Source organism: Anguilla anguilla, chromosome 8 (genome assembly GCF_013347855.1).
Source record: "Anguilla anguilla isolate fAngAng1 chromosome 8, fAngAng1.pri, whole genome shotgun sequence".
Taxonomy (NCBI): domain Eukaryota; kingdom Metazoa; phylum Chordata; class Actinopteri; order Anguilliformes; family Anguillidae; genus Anguilla; species Anguilla anguilla.
This window is the reverse complement of record NC_049208.1, coordinates 21532460-21550771: the sequence shown is the minus strand read 5'-3', so window position 1 is coordinate 21550771 and position 18312 is coordinate 21532460. Positions and strand designations below refer to the sequence as shown.

General features: G+C 40.2%; 1 protein-coding gene across 1 annotated transcript in view; it reads right to left on the bottom strand.

Moving 5' to 3' along the window:
• Positions 1–13901, bottom strand: part of arf1 (ADP-ribosylation factor 1) — a 32206-nt gene extending 18305 nt beyond the window's left edge. Inside the window, exon 1 of the mRNA XM_035428912.1 lies at positions 13783–13901. The gene's annotated coding sequence lies outside the window, so the exon portion shown is untranslated. The remainder of the gene's footprint in view (positions 1–13782) is intronic.
• Between the last annotated feature and the right edge of the window lie 4411 nt (positions 13902–18312).

The window sequence follows — 18312 nt, the reverse complement described above, 5'->3', positions numbered from 1 at the left end:
CAGATTATTTTTTAAATGATTGAATTCACAGTTAAAACCAATCTGGGGTGAGTCTAAAAACCAAAAGATAAAAAAGGCTAGAAGTGCAAAGTGGGCACTATTGGAAAGGTTTAATTCATATTTGTCACGGTTTACAAAGCACAGTGACTTGGGGGCATGGAGTCTGGGTCTGAGCCAAAACACACTTTGTGGAGCATCACAAACACAGCGACACACCCCTGCCATGCACTGCTCAGACCTCCTCTGCTGATACAACAGGTATCGGGTTGCACGGTGGGATGTGGAGCACCTGCCGCCTTTGCTGTTTCGACAACTGCACTTCCCTAGCGCCGGGCGGGCTGGTACCTATGCTGGTTCCACAAGGGCTTTAGAAAAATGTCAGACGTTAACAGAACAACTGAATGTGCTGAGTGCAATAGCTTCTGGCTTACGATTCAATGCTTATAATTCAGAAAAGGCATGGGTTGGCCCAACACGTTCAGCAAAACTGCGCTTATAACAATAAACTTAAAGATTATACAACAAACTCAAAGGGACATTCCCAGTGCCACTGTTCAGTGAGCACAGATGTATGAAAGATGAAATCATCTTTCCATTACAGTCACCTCCGGTGTATCCTTAAAAAAAATCTTTATTTCAACTTAACATTGTGTTATGGCTGGTAAGTTGTTCTTCAGATGTTCAATGCACCATTCTTGCAATGCTAAACCTGCAAAAGTGCCATATTATGATTCACAAAAGTGTGCATGTCAGCCACCTGAATTTTCTGTCAGACACCAAAGAAAAAAAACTTAATTCTCGATTTAGTCATTAATCTCATGTATAGTATCATTGATATGATGCATAGTATCATTAAAACCTCTCACCCGAACATGTCTAGACTTAAGCAAGGGAAGGACATAATGCAAAGAGTGCACTAATTGTCCATAACATGACTGTGTATTGCCGTCCTTTGCTACCACTCCTCCTGTCAGATACACTGGTTGACAGATTGTGTGAGAAACGCATCTCCAGCAGCGAGATGCTGGGTTGCCATTTTCATCTGATAAGTGTAGAGTCCTTGGACTGGCAGGCGATATGAAAGCTGCCCATCTTCAGAGTATGGTGATTATAGTTGTGGGTGGGGTGGGGGGGGGGGGGGGCTGTCCTTTACAAAACCTCCTTGTCTCCATCTACATGTCCTGTCTTGCCTCCCAGGTGTTCCAAGTGGTGCTGCGGACCTCCTGTGCCCTTCGATATTGCTCTCCCTGCGCACACAATGGAATATATTCATATGGGCAAATATGCATTGCCATTCAGCCAAATTGGGGGCAGTTACGGCTGGTCCCTCCAAACAGTTGGCTTTTCATTGGCCTTCTCACGGTCCTGGGACAGCTGCTTGTATCACAGGGGCGGAGGCCAGAGACACGGGTCCTGAATCTCTCCGCCCCAGCATTAAAATATCACCCCTGTGCTTTATGACAACATGTCACTCAGAAGGGGACAATGTCTTCTATGTGGCAAGCAGACAGGTGTCTATTGTTAGAATTTAATATGAGAGGCCAAAAGATCCAAAAGATATGAAAGTGCAATGAAGAGGCTGCTATAGTTCAGGTAATTAGTGGTTTAATGGGCCCCATCCCTATTTTTCACTATTTGATTGAAGCAATTTACAAATGCTAGGTCAACCCCCCCTTTAGTCTCTCCCTCCGTCGCTCTCTCCCTCTCCCTCTGTATCTGTTTGTCTGTCTGCCCATCTGTCTGGCCGTCCATCCATCCATCCCTCCATCCATCCATCCATCTATCATCTGTATTTATATACCATTTAAATTCATGGAAGTGAATTATTGATATTTCTGTGTGTGTGCATGCATGTTTGTGTGTGTGTGTGTGTGCGTCTTGCTGGGCGTGTCTTTGTTTAATATTTTTGGAGGTAATTCGCTATATAGATAACACAGGGATCCAATATCCCATTTAAATGATGTTAATTCCTTAATCCTCTGGGAGGAGTAGATCAATCCTGCAACTTATACAGGTAGGTACATGAGTGGCAGGCACGTTGCAAACCTAATGACTCAGACCTTCAGGAAATCAAAAGGAGTCAGGGACTTTCTGAGATGTCTGTGAGCAAATCCTTGATGTTAAATGTTTAAAGTGGTGATGTTTGATGTTGACAGTCTAATTAATTCTAATAGGTTCACTAATAGTTTGTCAGCACAGGTATATTCCCAGTCCCACTTGGTGCAGTTCACAGTGAAGGATTTGGCTTAACTGCCTCTTCACTGCCCTCTGTGGGTTTTTAAAGACCCATAATGCTTTAATGTGCTTCTGGAACTTCCGAAAGGGGATCAGCCAAAATACGTAATTCATTAAAGAAACACACATCAAATGACAAATACTTATTAAAATTTATTATCAGGATTGCATATTCACACTTGCTGTATTTGCTAGGACACTCCAAGGTCAAATGCAGTGGCCTTTTTCAAGGGCACATCAGTAAACCGAGTGACAGCCCCTTCAGTCAGCCACATCTGTAACATTTGCTTCATTGTTTCTTTGTGAAGGAAAATAAGGGGGGGGGGGGGGGGGGGGGGGCTGCAGTGAAAAAAAAGAAATTGTTCATAATGTGGTGTAACAGAAAAAAAAAATTATTTGGTGGTAAAACTTAATTACATATCGCGGTATTTACATTTCCACACAGTGTGAGTTAACTTCCACAACATAAGCATTTTGAGATGTCAATGATTTGATTTACCTGCCAGTTTGATTCCGCCATTTACGACCAGCAGGTGGTGCCCTAAAGGGCATCAAGAGATGGTTTTGGCCCTATAGTGCCTTTCATTTGAGAATCCCGGATATGTAGTAGTTGTTCTGGGATCAGTTAAGCAAACCTTGACCACAACCCAAACCAATTAGTGGCGAAAGCTTAAAGTGATCCGAGATCAGCCCTTTGACGGCAGGTTCCCCTTGCGAAGACCAGAAGAGCTCATGCAGCTGTGGTGGGTACAGGACCACACAGAGGAGCCTCATAATGGCTTCCCACCACGGCACCTTAATTTGTGGTTTTACCCTGCCAAAAGCCTGGGGAAAAGCTTTCAGCATATTTTCTTAGCAACCGTTGTCTTCACTTGCAGGGAACACTGTGTTTTCTGTGTGCACTGGGGTTTTTCTCTGGATGGCAGCGCTTTCATCGAGTAATTACGTCGCCCGTGCCAATCTCTCTCTCTGTTTCTACTTCTCTTTTTTTGTCTCCTCTCTTTATCCCTCTTACATAATGGTATTGTACTTTTGACGTCTAATGTCAGGGTTTAATGGTACCCATTTCAGGATCCTGACATTGGCTTTCACCTTTACCCTGTCATTATTTCACATTTTTTCATAGTATGTTATTAATTATCTGCTTTCTTTTTTAAAGGGTCCCTAATTTGGAAACACAAAGTTATCTTTTGAGGGAGAACGATGTCCTACTTTGTATGCAAGGCTATCTAAAAGTTAAGATACTGTGTTACTGTGTCGACCAATTCTGGCGCCGGAAAAATAAACTGAACAACGCAATAGTGAGGCATTCTTTTCAAGCTTTTGGATTGCCTTTGTATTTAATTCAGAAAAAAAGACAAAGCTTTGGATAGACGATAGGGAAATAGAGTTGAACATGATAAGGAAAACCTCAATCCTATAAAACAAGTTGTTTGAGCAGAACTGCATATTCCAGTGCTTGGCTAGTGGTAATTAGCAGTAATTATCTGTCCTTTCCATACTATTCAAAATGAAGAGATAACCTTGACCAAATTTTTAAGATCATTACTTAAAAATCCTATTTCTTCTTTAGAAAAAGGTATTGGATTTGCTATTAATCCCTCTGGATTAACTTCAAGCAACATTGAAATACATGAATACAGATCATGAACTCCTGGGCCAAATGAGGACACACTGTCCCCAGACCATTTCATTTTGCCTCGGGTGAGATCAGAAGCTAATCAGCAATTATTAATCTGTGTCATGGGTGCCTAAAACAGACTTTCAAGAAATGTTCATTCAGTTCTCTTATCCCCTTAAACATTCATAATGTGAAAATAATTGCAGATTTAAGTATGCACCCTGACCCCCAAATACACCCTGACCCCCAAATAAAAAATATTTTTTGTATTTCGGATGGCATGCTGTAATTTGCACAAGAAAGTAGAAACCTATACTTCCATTGTTTTTTCTTCAGCACTGTAACAAAAAAGGCCAGATTTTTTACCAGCTAAATTGTGAATCAAGCCAGGACAGGGCATGCAGTGCGATCTTCCAGAGTCCCCCCAACTGTTGAAGCTGAGGGCAATTTAAGCACGCCCAGGGTCAATATGTTACTTTTGTGCAGAGTGCTAGTACAGGTCCCTCTTCATTACGGGAGTGATACATGCTAATAACAGGGCCGGAGATCGTTTTCCTTCTGTGCAGCCCCGCCGCCCATCGTGGGATCCACAGGTGTACGGAGCGAGCCATAAATCTCACCATCCTCTTTGTTGCCACGGGCCGAGCTCCATAGAGATGGATGGACAGAGTCAGTACGCTTTGAAGATCCAATTGTGAGCTGTTTATTTGTGGTTTAAGTGCTGGTTTCTGACATGAAAGGGCAAACTGAGGGACATCTCTTTCTTCTGAGTTTGGGACTTAGTTTCATCAGGGAAGAAAAGAAGACTGCTCATAATTAACTTGTAAATAGGCTCTGTCAGGCCCTGTACCACTACATCAAGAGTTGGATGATGCAGTTCAAGCTGAAACACAAGCAAAGGTTTGGAGGGTTTTTTCCCTGTTAAGTTGCTCTTACCACTCCAAAGTACGCCAGTGAAGGATGCTGTAATATGCCTTAAGGCTTATTTGATGACTACAATAGATGACTGAGTGGTTAAATTGACAACAGTCAAGAAGAATGAAGGAGATACTCAATGTCTCACAGTTGAGGAATTCCATCCTCGGAATTTCTTTTCACAATTTCACAATTTCAACACCTGCATTTAGATTTTTTCCTTTTTTTAATGGAAGCAATCGAAAAGCTATTAATTGTTGTCAAGTTTAATTTGTTTTTGGCTGTACACTTTTAACCGGGGGAGGGGGGCAATTAGCTTGTTAGAGCTTGAATGCAATGTCTGTTCCGACCATCAGTGTCATAAAAGGGAATGCTGAAAAACGCGCAGCAAAAACAAACAAAGGCAGGCTCCTGTTTGTAGTTTGAAGGTGAGTCTAATTATATAGTATCTGACATACAAGAAATCGGGAGGGAGAAGTGAATATTAGCCTGCCTTCTTACCAGAAGTGCCCATTTCCACTGCCAAGAACTGTCATGATTTCCAGAAGCAATAGTAAATACTATTGTAAATAGTAAATACAGGTAGAGATTTGTAATTAACCAGTGCAACTAAATTAAATATTAGATTAGATTTTGTTAGAGGAGGGCCACATACCTCATCTCTGGTACTGAAGGGCCACAATCTAGCAGGTTTTCCACTGTTTCATAAATCATAATCGCTCTCAGAAGTGAGGTTCAGTTTGGTTCATGTAAGGCAAGAGTGAGTTGCACCGGATGGATAAGTGCATGGTTGGCATATTGGTTACATGCTTTCTGCATTGGTTAAGGTCAGGGTATGAGAAGAATTCCTCAAAACTAAGCCAACATTTCACCCAAGATATGTAGTCACTAAAATATTAATAATTTCTGGCAGGATCTACAAGCTGGGAAACTTAGGGAAACTGCAACATTTCAAATAGTGGTTTCACTTCCTCCAAAAGTATGCAGATAGCAACTTTGATCTAAATGTTTTCTTTTATTTTTTCCACTAAAAATTATATCCAGATGCACAGAATGGGATTTTTCTAAAGGGGGAACATGAGAGAATCCACAAAATGTGAAAAGCCAAACTGTACGGTGCTCTGAACACATTTCGAAGGTGCCCACAGGAATGCCTGCTCTTCAACTAATAAAACCGGCCAAACCTTAATTACAAGTTTAATATTGTGTGCTAATATCCTCACCTTTTTGAACACGGATTGTGCCCTCCTCTGACTTTTTGACCACGTTCTTAGAAGTCAGCTTCATTCTTTCTCTCAGTTTCTGGCAGTCAATATGGAATTCCTGTGAGGAGGGCTCCACTCCAAAGCCCTGCACATAATGTACTATCTGTTGTCATTGGCTGCTGCTAAGACTGTATTATGGAAGTTATGTTTTAACCAGCACTGCGTGTCCTGGCTGTGGCAGCCAGCACTGCTGTGGGCAGAGCCAACTTTGAAGATGAAGGTATATGTGTTTCCCCCCTTATAGAATGTGACATCGGCAGCCCAGTATCACCTGGTTTCAGTGGGAAATCACAGACACTGTCTTAATGTCAATAATACTGTAAAAAAAAAAAAAGTAGACAAACAAATTAGCAGACTGTCAACAGATCTTCAAACTTGGCCTTTCTCTGTGCATCTGGTCCTGAAGCACTTTCTGTTTTTGTGACATGACTCCCATGTATACACATACCTGTGTTTTTTATCAATATATAATTTATCAATAGATGTATACATACATGCACACACACACACACATACTCATACACAGACACATAGTCTTTTTCTCTCTCTCACTGGGCATAATGGGTGTCCGTAAGGGGACAGCTCACATTATTTCTGTCTGAATGTTGCGCTTCCATAACCACTTGAAGAGACAGTCATTTGATCACAGTCACCAACTCAATACTATTGAGGTTATTCTATGTAACACACAGTCAGGCAAGCTAACTCTGTCTCTCTATCACAGGCATTCTGAAAATAAAGTTGATGGTGTCCAAACTGAGGTGAAGACTTAAAACAGCCATTCCATGAATGTCACTTTGGGGAGGGGAATGATGTTCCCTCTGCCGAGGCCTGCTGCAGCACAGAATGTTCCGGAAGAGATGAAGCCCTTCCCAGAATGCAATGCTCCCGGTCAGAGGTCAAAGGCATCAGGCACTGCTAATCAGTGGCTGTGGCTCAGGTAAAGCCCTGCAGGAGGAACCGGTTCCATGATTCAGCCCTGCTGTCTAAAAATAACACTGTAGGGGCCACTCCAGACTGCCTTCATCTGGAGAGTAGCATTCATCAACCAAAACTCAGCCTTCAACAAAACATTATGCAGAAATAATTTCTAACTACTCTATAACAAATACCCAGACAGATTTTATGTGCCTGAATTATTGTGTGCTATCTGAAAATGTGATTACAGCACGTACTCACAAACATGCACACACACACACACACACACACACACACACACACACACACACACACATACAGACTGAAACTATGTTTTAAATTAGAGTAAGAGCTGACATTGAGCACACCACTCTTATTTGACCTGCCATGGCAGTGCTCTCCAATACATACTGCTTGCTTTTCAAAATTTCTGCTCCAAGAATTAACGTTACCTGAATTTCCGGTTATTCCAATAGCACAAATTCCAAACAGCTAAAAGTGCTGCTAGTTAGCAGACTGTTACAGTGTATAACAACAAAGTAAAGCCAGTTGTAATGTCAGCACTAACTGAATTGCATCTCTGGATTTTTTAATTTTAGCACTGACTATAGCTATATAGCTGTAGGTACTGTGCTGTGCTTTTTGTGCAGACTAACTTCCGGGTGAGGAAAAATACCACCCATCTCAATATATGAATTGTTCATGATTCAGGCATCCCTCAAATCTCTGACTAGCCCAGGGGTGCTTGATAGTACTCCGGCTGTATACAAAGAGTTTGAGAGATGAACCTGCGGCATTATTCATTTATTAAGGTTGTTGAAGATGACCAGCTAAAATTCTATGTTTTTAAGCAGTGTCCTCCATTTTGGTATCCTGAAAGGTGCTCTTGCCAAGAGAGCTATATGCACAATATCTCTAATTATATGACCCCCTGTTATAGCATCACCCTTGCCTATTGCCAAAAATTCTTCATGATAGCCATGTTTATGTCGTTATTTACTGTTTTCCAAAGATATGTTCCAGCTACATATGAACTTTTAAAAGAAAAGGCTTGTGAATTTGGCAGTTCATTTGTGATTTGGTGAGAAGTGCTCACATTAAGTCAAATGGCTCAGACCTACTGCCTGCAGATGTATGTAACAACAAGATCAATAGTACTTCTTGAAAATGATATGACATTTTGAGTCATTTTCACATCACTGAATAGAAAACCATCTGCGATCTGAGAGGTGCATTCAATATGAAAAAGACACAATCTGACTAGTACTTACGTTGTAAAGATTCAATAAGGAACTTCATAATTATATCTGTTACTTTAATTTAATCTTCAAAATTAAAAGTTATAAGTTCTTGGTAAAGACGAAGGGGAGACCATAAGTATTGCGTGAATCATAAAAATAGTGTAGCAACTACATGCAATTTGACACACCACAAAAATTAAATTTATTTTAAGGGTTCTTTGAAGTTCCCAGTACCAGTCACTATTTCATGCATTTCATTTTCCTTTTTGGAACTCAACACATTTGCAATGCTGGATTAAAGAGGCTTAAAGCATTATCATTTGGTTAAACGGTAGCGGTGGAACAGGTTCCTAAGACACCACCAAACGAGTATGTCTCCCATACTGGACTTGGCATTTGGCTTCTCTCTAAGCCATTCCATCTGACACTGAATTAAACGAAATAATTTAGAATTTAGAATTCCATAAGATCTATCTGTAAAGGTCTAATTTAACAGGCTCCTTTCAAATATGAGGTCTCTTGGAATCATCAAAGGTGTTGGGATCAGCTAATTAAAAAGCATGACATAAATGTGGTTTTCTTTCGCATAGCTCTCCGCCTATCCACCACCCATCACCTCCGCAAAAATGCCAGGTATCTAAAAATCTGAATAAAGGGTAACCAACACATTTATTCAAAGCCATGTAATTGCTGAGGTGTGTCTAAAAAAAACCCTAATACATAAAAGAAAGCACAAGCACTTTTCAAAAAGAATGACTGTGTTTTGCGACATGGCCTCTTCACACTACTTAATTTGTATCTTTTGTCGAATTTGGTGGTATCTGGTACTATCCTTTTAAGCTCTGAGATCAGGTGTCTGCTCTGAGGGTTTAAGGCATGGTGTGTTAGTAACGGAAAGAGTTCCTTCATTGCTCCTGAAAGGCAAACCGATCCTGTGAGCATGCAAAGAAACAACATAACGTGCAGAAAATTGCACATCATCATCCTGTGCACAGAAGTCCTGAAGAACCATGATCACATTGGTTTCAGAAATGCTCCCTCCAGGGGCTGACTGCCGCTGGCACCAAGAAGTCACTCATGGTCCCACTCAATCAGAGACTACAACTAAGGTCCAGAGTTCTTAATGATGAAAATCAGAGACATGTTGAATGACCTTTGGAAGGCTGTAGAGATGTACTTGTGTCTTGTATGGTTGCAAGAAGTTATGCAAACCCATGATCCCTAATCCCAGATGTTTGCTCATGATCGTCTGGCCCACTTCCTGTTGCATAAGTGTGCTCATAAGCTATTTGTAATCCAAAGAAAGAATCCCATTCTCCACCTGACTCCCCACACCCTCTGTGCCATTGTCTCACTCCTTCTTGACCTTCACAGCAGAGCCTGATACACCCAGAGTTCCAATTATTGCAGCTTGTATGGAGTTTATGAGCTCATACCCAAATATGAGCTCATAAACATAGGTTTCCATTCATAGAAGGTTGGTGCAATATGTCCGCTGTCACATTCCTGTATTCGGCTGTGGTAGGCTGAGGTCAACTCAGAGTGAGTATTGTTTTATTTTCTTTTGGCAAGGATTTGGTTGTCACAACTGTACACAAGGCATCCTACAGACACAAAGTAAGAGAGAATTAGCATTTTACAAAGGAGCAAGGGATATTTGTCCTCTAACACACTAAAACGCTGGTATGATGACCGATAGTAAAAGGCACTTTCATCTAACACTATCGTGAATAGCTCTTTGTATCCATGTTTCTCAGAGCATGATAGGAAAACAGTATAAAAACCATGCCTGTGGCAAGTAAGTACTGTAATAAACATGCCAAAAAACTGGAAGCCAACCAACACATAATATTGTTTCAATAGGGAGCTCTTCCTGTGACATGAAAAGTTTTGTCAGGATGTTGACAAAAGGAGCAATGCTGATGGCTTGGTGTTGGACTTGTGTTTGCTGCATTAACAAAAATATGCATACATACGCACACGTATATATATATACAATATATAGACAGACACACACAAACACATTCACAAACCTTGTTCAGTGTGAACAAGAAAACAAACCAAACTCAAGCTTGAGTTGACTAGTTTTGCAATGGATAGCTGTGACTGTTATTTCTGCAGCATCTATGGAGCTGCACACCAAAATACCTTCCAACTCAATATAAAACTTCATAAAGATGACAATCAAAAATCCTTAATACCGCTGAGTTATTGTAATACACAAATGTTCTGTAAGTTGCCTTGCTTAGGTTCAGGATTACTCCTGTTTTTGTTTGATCTGAATACTGTCATGCTTTCAGTTACTGGAACTTAATTCCTAAACTCTTTTCTAAAATGATGGTTTTAAATGTAGGCATTCAGAATTTGAAAAGGTATTGAAGGAACTGTAGAAATGAACTCTGGTGGATACAGGTGGTGCAATATAACAGATTCGTCCTAGCCTTATCCAAGACTGCAAATAAAGCAAACTGGGGCCAATTGCCTCCATGACTTCTCTAAGAAGTTTTGTTGGAATGATATCAAAGGGACTGGAGTAAGGTATCATATGTGGCATAATCTCTATTAGAACATGCAGGGAGAGTAGCCTAAATGGGTAAACAAATCAGGACAAGGGCATGGAAGGTCCACAGCAGAAACAGGAGGAGTAATGATGCTATAACTCTGATATGGTTAATCTTATTAACACCTCCTGAGCTACGTTGGGGGCGACATAGCTCAGGAGGTAAGACCGATTGTCTGGTAGTCGGAGGGTTGCCGGTTCAAACCCTGCCCTGGGCATGTTGAAGTGTCCTTGAGCAAGACACCTAACTCCTAACCCCTAACTGCTCTGGCGAATGAGAGGCATCCATTGTAAAGCGCTTTGGATAAAAGCGCTATATAAATGCAGTCCATTTACCATTTACCAAAGAAGCACAAAAACCTTCCACAATTGGCAGCAAACTAAACACAAGTAGTAGGGCTAACAGATGGTTTTGTTTGGTTTAGGTGGACAATAGATAGCATCAGAGACAACAGGATTATCACACATAATTTAAAACATCATTACTTTGAGAAGAGAGAGAATGCATTGACAACAATAGGGCCACAGCCATTGGCCCTAGGAGAGCTAAAAAAAAAAAAGTATCATGAGGACATAATTAAAGTCACCAATCATAATTAAAGTCATAACCAAGTTTGTGTTATAAATTACAAAATGATTAAATCTTTTAAAGATATTGATCTCACATTAAGCAGAGCAAGCTTAACATTAACACTCTGAAATACATATTAGTTTGAAATTGTGGAGTGGATTGGTAGCAGCAGAGGTCTTCTTTTAAGGTTTGTCTTCATACAATAGTTATCTTGACTGAATACAGACTCAAGGTTCAGTCTAATAAATTTCAAAATTTCAAAATTTCATTTAAGTAGATCTGAACTGATATTTGCTAGATCTGGAAATAAGAAGAATCAGATGACACATCTATACCAAAGTAAATGTGCAGACAGATTTTGGTCATTGCTGGTCAATTAACACAGATGAATTAGCAAATAGCAAGCAATACAGTATTTATCATGAAGACATGACTGATTACTGCTCTTTAAACAAGATATTTAAACTGAACTGCTTTGGTAAATATCCAGCTTATATCTGGATATGAAAGTTTGAACCACATAAGTTACTCTGAAGGTGTCTGCTAAGCAAATAATCCATGCAATAAAAGACTTTGAGGAGTGATTTTAAAGAAAGAAGAAGCAAGGCTTCGTACATTGCCTAATGTCAATTCCACAAAATACAGTGCTTCTTTTGTTCCCTGAATGCAAAGCCTGGAAGGTGAAAAAAAAGACGGGGAGAAAAGTACCATCTTGTAATGCCACCATGTCTGATGTGTGGTCCAGTAAAGGTGGCAAGTTTGTGCGTGAGTAGAGCAACAGCACAGAGTGCATCAACAATGCTCGCTCTGTGCCTCCTGGTTCTCGGTCGTGGGCAAGTCCCTCTGTCCCAGTGCGAACCCCAGGACCACAGTATTACGCACAGCTAACAAGACCGAGCGGAGCAGATCCAGAAACCAAGCTTTGTTTGCAACCAAAACAATGTGATTCCAATTGAACAACTGACAACAGGCCCCTCCATGATCCAGTGACAAAGATTGCAGGCGCAGGTGCTTTTAATGAGGTAGCTATAGGGTAGCATTTCCCAATCCTAACAATGAAATCTGTATACATACATATAGTTTCCATTAAAATGTATCCAGGAGGGCTGAGTCGTTTCATCTTTCTACCAGCAAGCACATGCAGAGAAAGAATTGGAAAACACTTTGGAGTCATACCAAAGTTCTTTTATGACCTTTGTTATTTGTCAAGCAAAGTTACTCAATCCTAAACTCTGTAAGGACCAACAACTGGAAAAAGCTAAAAGTAACTTGGTCCTAGTCTTGGCCTATAGGATGCACTTCTATATGCCGTTTTAATTCAAACTCCTCTTTATTACAAGGATTTGAATAAGATATTAATCTTGTAATGGGCTGGATATGGCATCATTTGACAACTAGTTGCTCTCAAGTCACTTAAACAAAAAGTGTAGCTTGATATGTGTTCAAGCTAGAAAAAAAACTTGAAGTCTATTCTCGGTTTCTGGTTCAGTGGCTCAAATCTAAATAAACTGGCACTGAATAAACAAATGCCAGCAATTGTGATAGTTCACCACACCTTCACCAGGAAAGAAGGCTATGGTGTCAAGTCTTCAGGGGACAATGCAGGTAGTATCCCTCAGGAAATAAATAAATAATTTACTCCTTAGGATTTTCAAAACCTGGCAAACTGCAATGCTGGTAATACAATATGAACAAGATTTGAGCATTAACATTTTTTATCAGTCCACTCAATTTAGTGTTTAGTGAAACTGTGTTCACATTTCTATTACATGTCACTATAAGTGCATTTAGGGAGGGAAAAATATGCTAAATTCACAGTAATGACACTGTATATTTATGCATGTCTAGGGTGCAGACGTCAGAGGAAATTAATATTTTCACAGCTGAATGACACTACAACCATGCCGTTTGCAGTTATTAATTTACAACACATCTTGTGAGCTGTGAACTCTTTAATGCTAAAGTGTGCTTTTCTACAGCACAAATAGCTGATCTGAACTCATTCCACTGGAATCATTCAAATCATAAAGCCAATCCAGACCTGTGAAACAAACAATGGACAGGTTTTGGGTCTAAAGTATAGTTTGAAAAACTGCCAGAGCTAAATAACCAGCAGAAAACACTTAATTAATAATGACATTGCAAGTTTTGGAATACCCAGATTAATAATGACTGAAAGTAGATATCTTACCATCAAAGAAAAAAATTAAAAAACCCGGCTTAACATAAACATTTACAGTTCTGAATGGTCGGCGCTGATTACTGTTTGCTTTGGCAGATCATTGTTTGCTTTTGGCAGATCAAAAACCAAAAGAAAGAAAAACAAACAGGAATGAAAAGAGAAGTGACAAAATGCGATTCTGAATAAACTTCTGTCATAGCAGCAGCTGCAGCCAAAGCCTGTTTATAAGTTGTCTATCAGTGGATTACATTAAGCAGCCAGATTTGAGACATACCATGGCCTTGGGAACAGGAAGGAAGATCCCAGTGATAGAGCAGCATTAACCCTGTCCTTCTCCGACCCGATTCCACGCGGGCGCGTCCCACCACAACCTCTTTTACTTCCTCTGTGCCTCGTGTCTTTCCCAGGAGTGGCATCCCTGATGTCTAGACAACAGGTTACAACTGGGACAGTAGGGGGCGTATATCATGAACACTCCCCGCTGCCCTCAACGCACATCCACGCCCCCCCTCCACCCCCCTTTTTCTCACCCACCTATCCAGCCCAATGCCCCGTTGGGCTCAAAGGCCCACTGACCGGTGCCCTTCTGCAAATGGCAGCCACCACTGATCAGTCAGCGGGCAGCCCGTGACAATCGTAATATCAGAAAATATTATAACATGGGAAAAATGAAGTCGTTGGACCCGGTCTTGCATTATGAATTCTGGAGGCGTTATTCATTTCCAGGGCCTTTCAAACACAAATGGAAGCAAATCCTATTAGATTTTTTTGGGGACCAGGCAGGGGAGTGAGGCTGGCCATCAGGCTTGAATGGAAGAGGACCGCCAAGGAACAAAACAGGCCGCACTGTAGGAAATGGATCTTGCAGCTCAGTAGGGGGCAGCCGCACTCCCCTCTGAGACGGGGCCTGGAGAGAATAAAATGTCCCAGCGAGGGGTTGGGGGCAAGGGGTGTGTGTGTGTGTGTGTGTGAGAGAGAGAGTTGGGAGAGGGATTTGTCATCATGGCGGATGTATAGCCTTCATAAGAAGTGTATGTGGTGAAGACCTCTTGTGGTTTTTGTGAATCCTTCTTTGGGAGGGGCTGGGGGGGTGGGGGGGAGTGAGTGTCAGATCAACATAATCATAAAGATAACACAATGGAGACCAAAGTGTCCCGTCCGTTCACGTGGCCAATGGGGTTCTGAGCCATACAACGGGGAGTGACACGGGAACACGGACGGACAGGCATGGCCACCTCCCTCTGCGCCCGATGTGGTGGGATAACGCTAGGGCCAAAATCCGGAGGGGGCAGGAAACAAACAGGACATTATTCTAAAGGCCCCCGCCGTTGCCATGTAAGGGCCCCGGCTGGCTCTACCCACTGGCAATGAGTTCCACTGGGCACCCTACCCCACGCCTCTCACAGTAGGGGGCAGTGTGGAGCGAGACAAGCCGGGGCAAGAGACAAATGGGCCCCATGGTGTCGGCTGCCAATCACCTTTGTTTTGCGATTGTTGGCCTACTGAAAAGGTCGTTAAGGGGATTTACATAACATTTTGCACTCGTCCTCGGTCGCAGAACGAAATGTACGCATCACTTCCCCAGAGCTCCCCGTGTGGAGTTTGTCCTCGAATGTTCCACGGAAGGACCCTGTGGTGACGTGTTTGTAATGCGTTCAGCCAAAAAGAAAAAAAGAAAAAACCTTGTGAAGAGTGGTAAATGATTGTTAAGTTAAAGTTACAATTGTGGGCGGGGCTTAATTGATTACTAGTAGATGTGGCGAAAATGAATCAAATTTAGCAAAAGTTTTCATTTTTGACTGACAAGCCATGATAGACAGAATTCTGTTTTATTGGACAGCCTACAGGTCTTTTATGCCTGTTTTTTTAAATTGGGTGTTTCTCCTTGTTACTTTTGAAGGGGCACTGAAGCACAGGACCAGTCTTTTGAAATTCAGCACCCAGAAATTGTTCGATTTTTTAATGCCAGTTTGAGAGCATCCCATGTAAACACACTCTTACTAAAGACTTTCCTCCCAATTGAAACTTAGCTCCCAATAATCCTAGCTCTCAATTAACACTTGATGTTAAAGCCTTGTGTAGGTGTAAATGTGCTCATCTGTACCTAGTAACAAGAACAGGAAGCATCCTTCTACCCTGTCCTCACATGCAACAGCATCAAGCCTTCTCTAGGCAACCAAAGTAATACAAATTTAATGGTACAATCCACATGGTGCTAATATGAAAATCATCAAGTCAAAATATTGGGATAAAAAATATTAAATTTAATTAAGAACATTTTTTTAAATGATTTGCATCACAGTTTGTGTCATAATGTTGATTATGGTATTATTTAATATTTTGTTTTATAGAACACATACAGTAAGTCACATAACTTCATATTTTTAGTAACCCCTTCCTATAAAAATTCAACACCCCTGCTCTAAAATTAATTCCAGCCTTAATTTAACCATTTAACACAGTGGGTGATAAGCAGAGAAGTTCTGCGGGCCATCAGAGCCCGTTTCAAAATTTCAAACACACTTCTAGAAAGAAAAACTGGTACAAATGCAATTTAGGAATGAAAATAAGAACGGCCAATTATAACATTTTAGCATAGGCTATAATATCCAAAATATATTACATAAGCCTATAAAACATAACATACATTCAAAACAATTAATCATTGGACAGTGTTTGCACACAATACTATTGAGTATATGTGACTTCAACAGATTAAGGTAAGATGTCACATATACGTAATAATATTGCATTAAACCACTGCCCATAATTTTATTTAAAAAATGCAACCATTTTTTATATTTTGTGAAGTAAAGGCAACTATTTATTTTTTTCAGGACTTAATAGCCTACTGTTGTATGCAACCACTCTCCAACCATTTTTTATATTTTTAATTTGGAGTATATATCACAGCGCAGAACTTTCAGTCTGTTTCCTTTTTACATTTTTTGGGTATTTTGCAGTATGTTTCTTCTTGTGCAGGATGTTTCCGTTGTTGTGTTTGCTTTAGCTTTTGAAATTTGCATAATTTCTTGATTTTGTACACATTTCCTGCATTGAAGTTAGCTAGTGAAGTTTTTAGAGACCTGTCAGTGTTATGTTTGTGTCAGAGAATAGTACAAAAAATTGAGTCCCTCCCTATAGTAGTACATTAGAATATTGCAATTTTTAGTTATTATTTTATTTACTTTTATTTACTATTTTATCTCCGAGCCACTTAGCTAGCTACTACAGACGGATGTAAATAGAAGTTAACTGGAAGATTCCAGCATCTACAGTTGTCATGGACGTTGTCATAGAAAGGTCAGAGTTCAGGAAAGCACTCGGATGTGTGGTGATGCAGCTGCAAATGGCAAAAGCACAGCTGTTTTTAGGGAAACATTAAAATTTTAAAATTCATATCTTATTGTTAACATTTTTCAAAACTTCTCGTGGGCATTTGGGGCCCCTCTGCTTTTTGGGACCCATTTAATTTGAAAGTGTTGTAACTGCCACAGCATGCCTCTGGTGATGAGAACAACACCTTATTTACCCTTGAAAATATAAATACCCTGAATGTATATTCCATCTTAGATCTGAAAAAAGGGTCTCTTATGGAGCAAATCCTTTTAATGGGTCCATGTATTCATTTTTTGTAAACCCTACTGTATGCCAAAAATGAAAACATTACCATGATTGACAGCAGCACTGAAACAAGACTGGCGACAGCGAACATCAGTTGGGACGATGCCTATTGTAACTGATTTGCTGAGGTTGAAATGTATCTACATTGACTGTCTCTTGCTTTGCCACTCATTGACAAACTGAAAAAAACTGTTGCTTCATATAAGCTGTGAGCCCTAAAAAAAATCAAGAAACAAAGTGTCATTGTTCAAAATTAATAAATGAAGACAGCCTTTGTTAAATTAATTCTGGCCTATTCCAATGCTGGCAGCATTTCCTCAGACACCTGTCTCAGAGCAGCCATTTCACTTCAGGGCATTCATTGTTATTCATTAAATCCACTTTTCAAGATTTTCTTTAGTCTTACATTTAATTACAGATTATGCTAATTCATTGGCATATGTACCTTAAGGAATGTTATATTCAAATATCATTCATATTATTTTCTCCATATATTATCAGCTTTAATAATCATATTTTAATGTGATGCCAAATTTAGCATTGCTGGAACATCAGTCAATAAATTTATAACACTTTATTACATCGGCTGACAAAACTAATTTTATACTTATAATGGTGTACAGATTTTTTATTGTTATTTTTTTACAATCTGCTGTTCATGTTGTGTTGCTTCTTTTTTTAGTCTTCATATTTGTTATTTGTCAGTAAGTGGCTCAGTATTTTCCTGACTTTCCTGTACCTAGTGCTCTGATTACCTTCCAACTAGATAGTATCTAACACCGTATCAAGTCTAGTCTTGAAAAGCCCCAAAGTTTGCCTCTCCTATGTGACCTGGCAGGCTATTCCACACATTGACTACTCTCTACGTGAAAAGATTCTTCCTAATGTCTGTGCGGAATTTACCTTTTGCTAATTTCCATTTATGTCCCCTGGTTGTATGAACAGAAGTCAACTTGAAGAATCTCTTGTAGTTCACTGTTGATCCCCTTTATCAATTTAAAAGCCACAATCAAATCACACTTGAGTCTCCTTTTACTGAGCTTGAAGAGGTTAAGCATCTTTCCTCATAGCTTTTATCTTTCATACCAGGAATACATTTGGTTTCTCTTCTTTGAATCTTTGAAGCCTTTATATCTTCTTGTAGTACATTCCCCAGAATTGCACACAATACTCCAAGTGT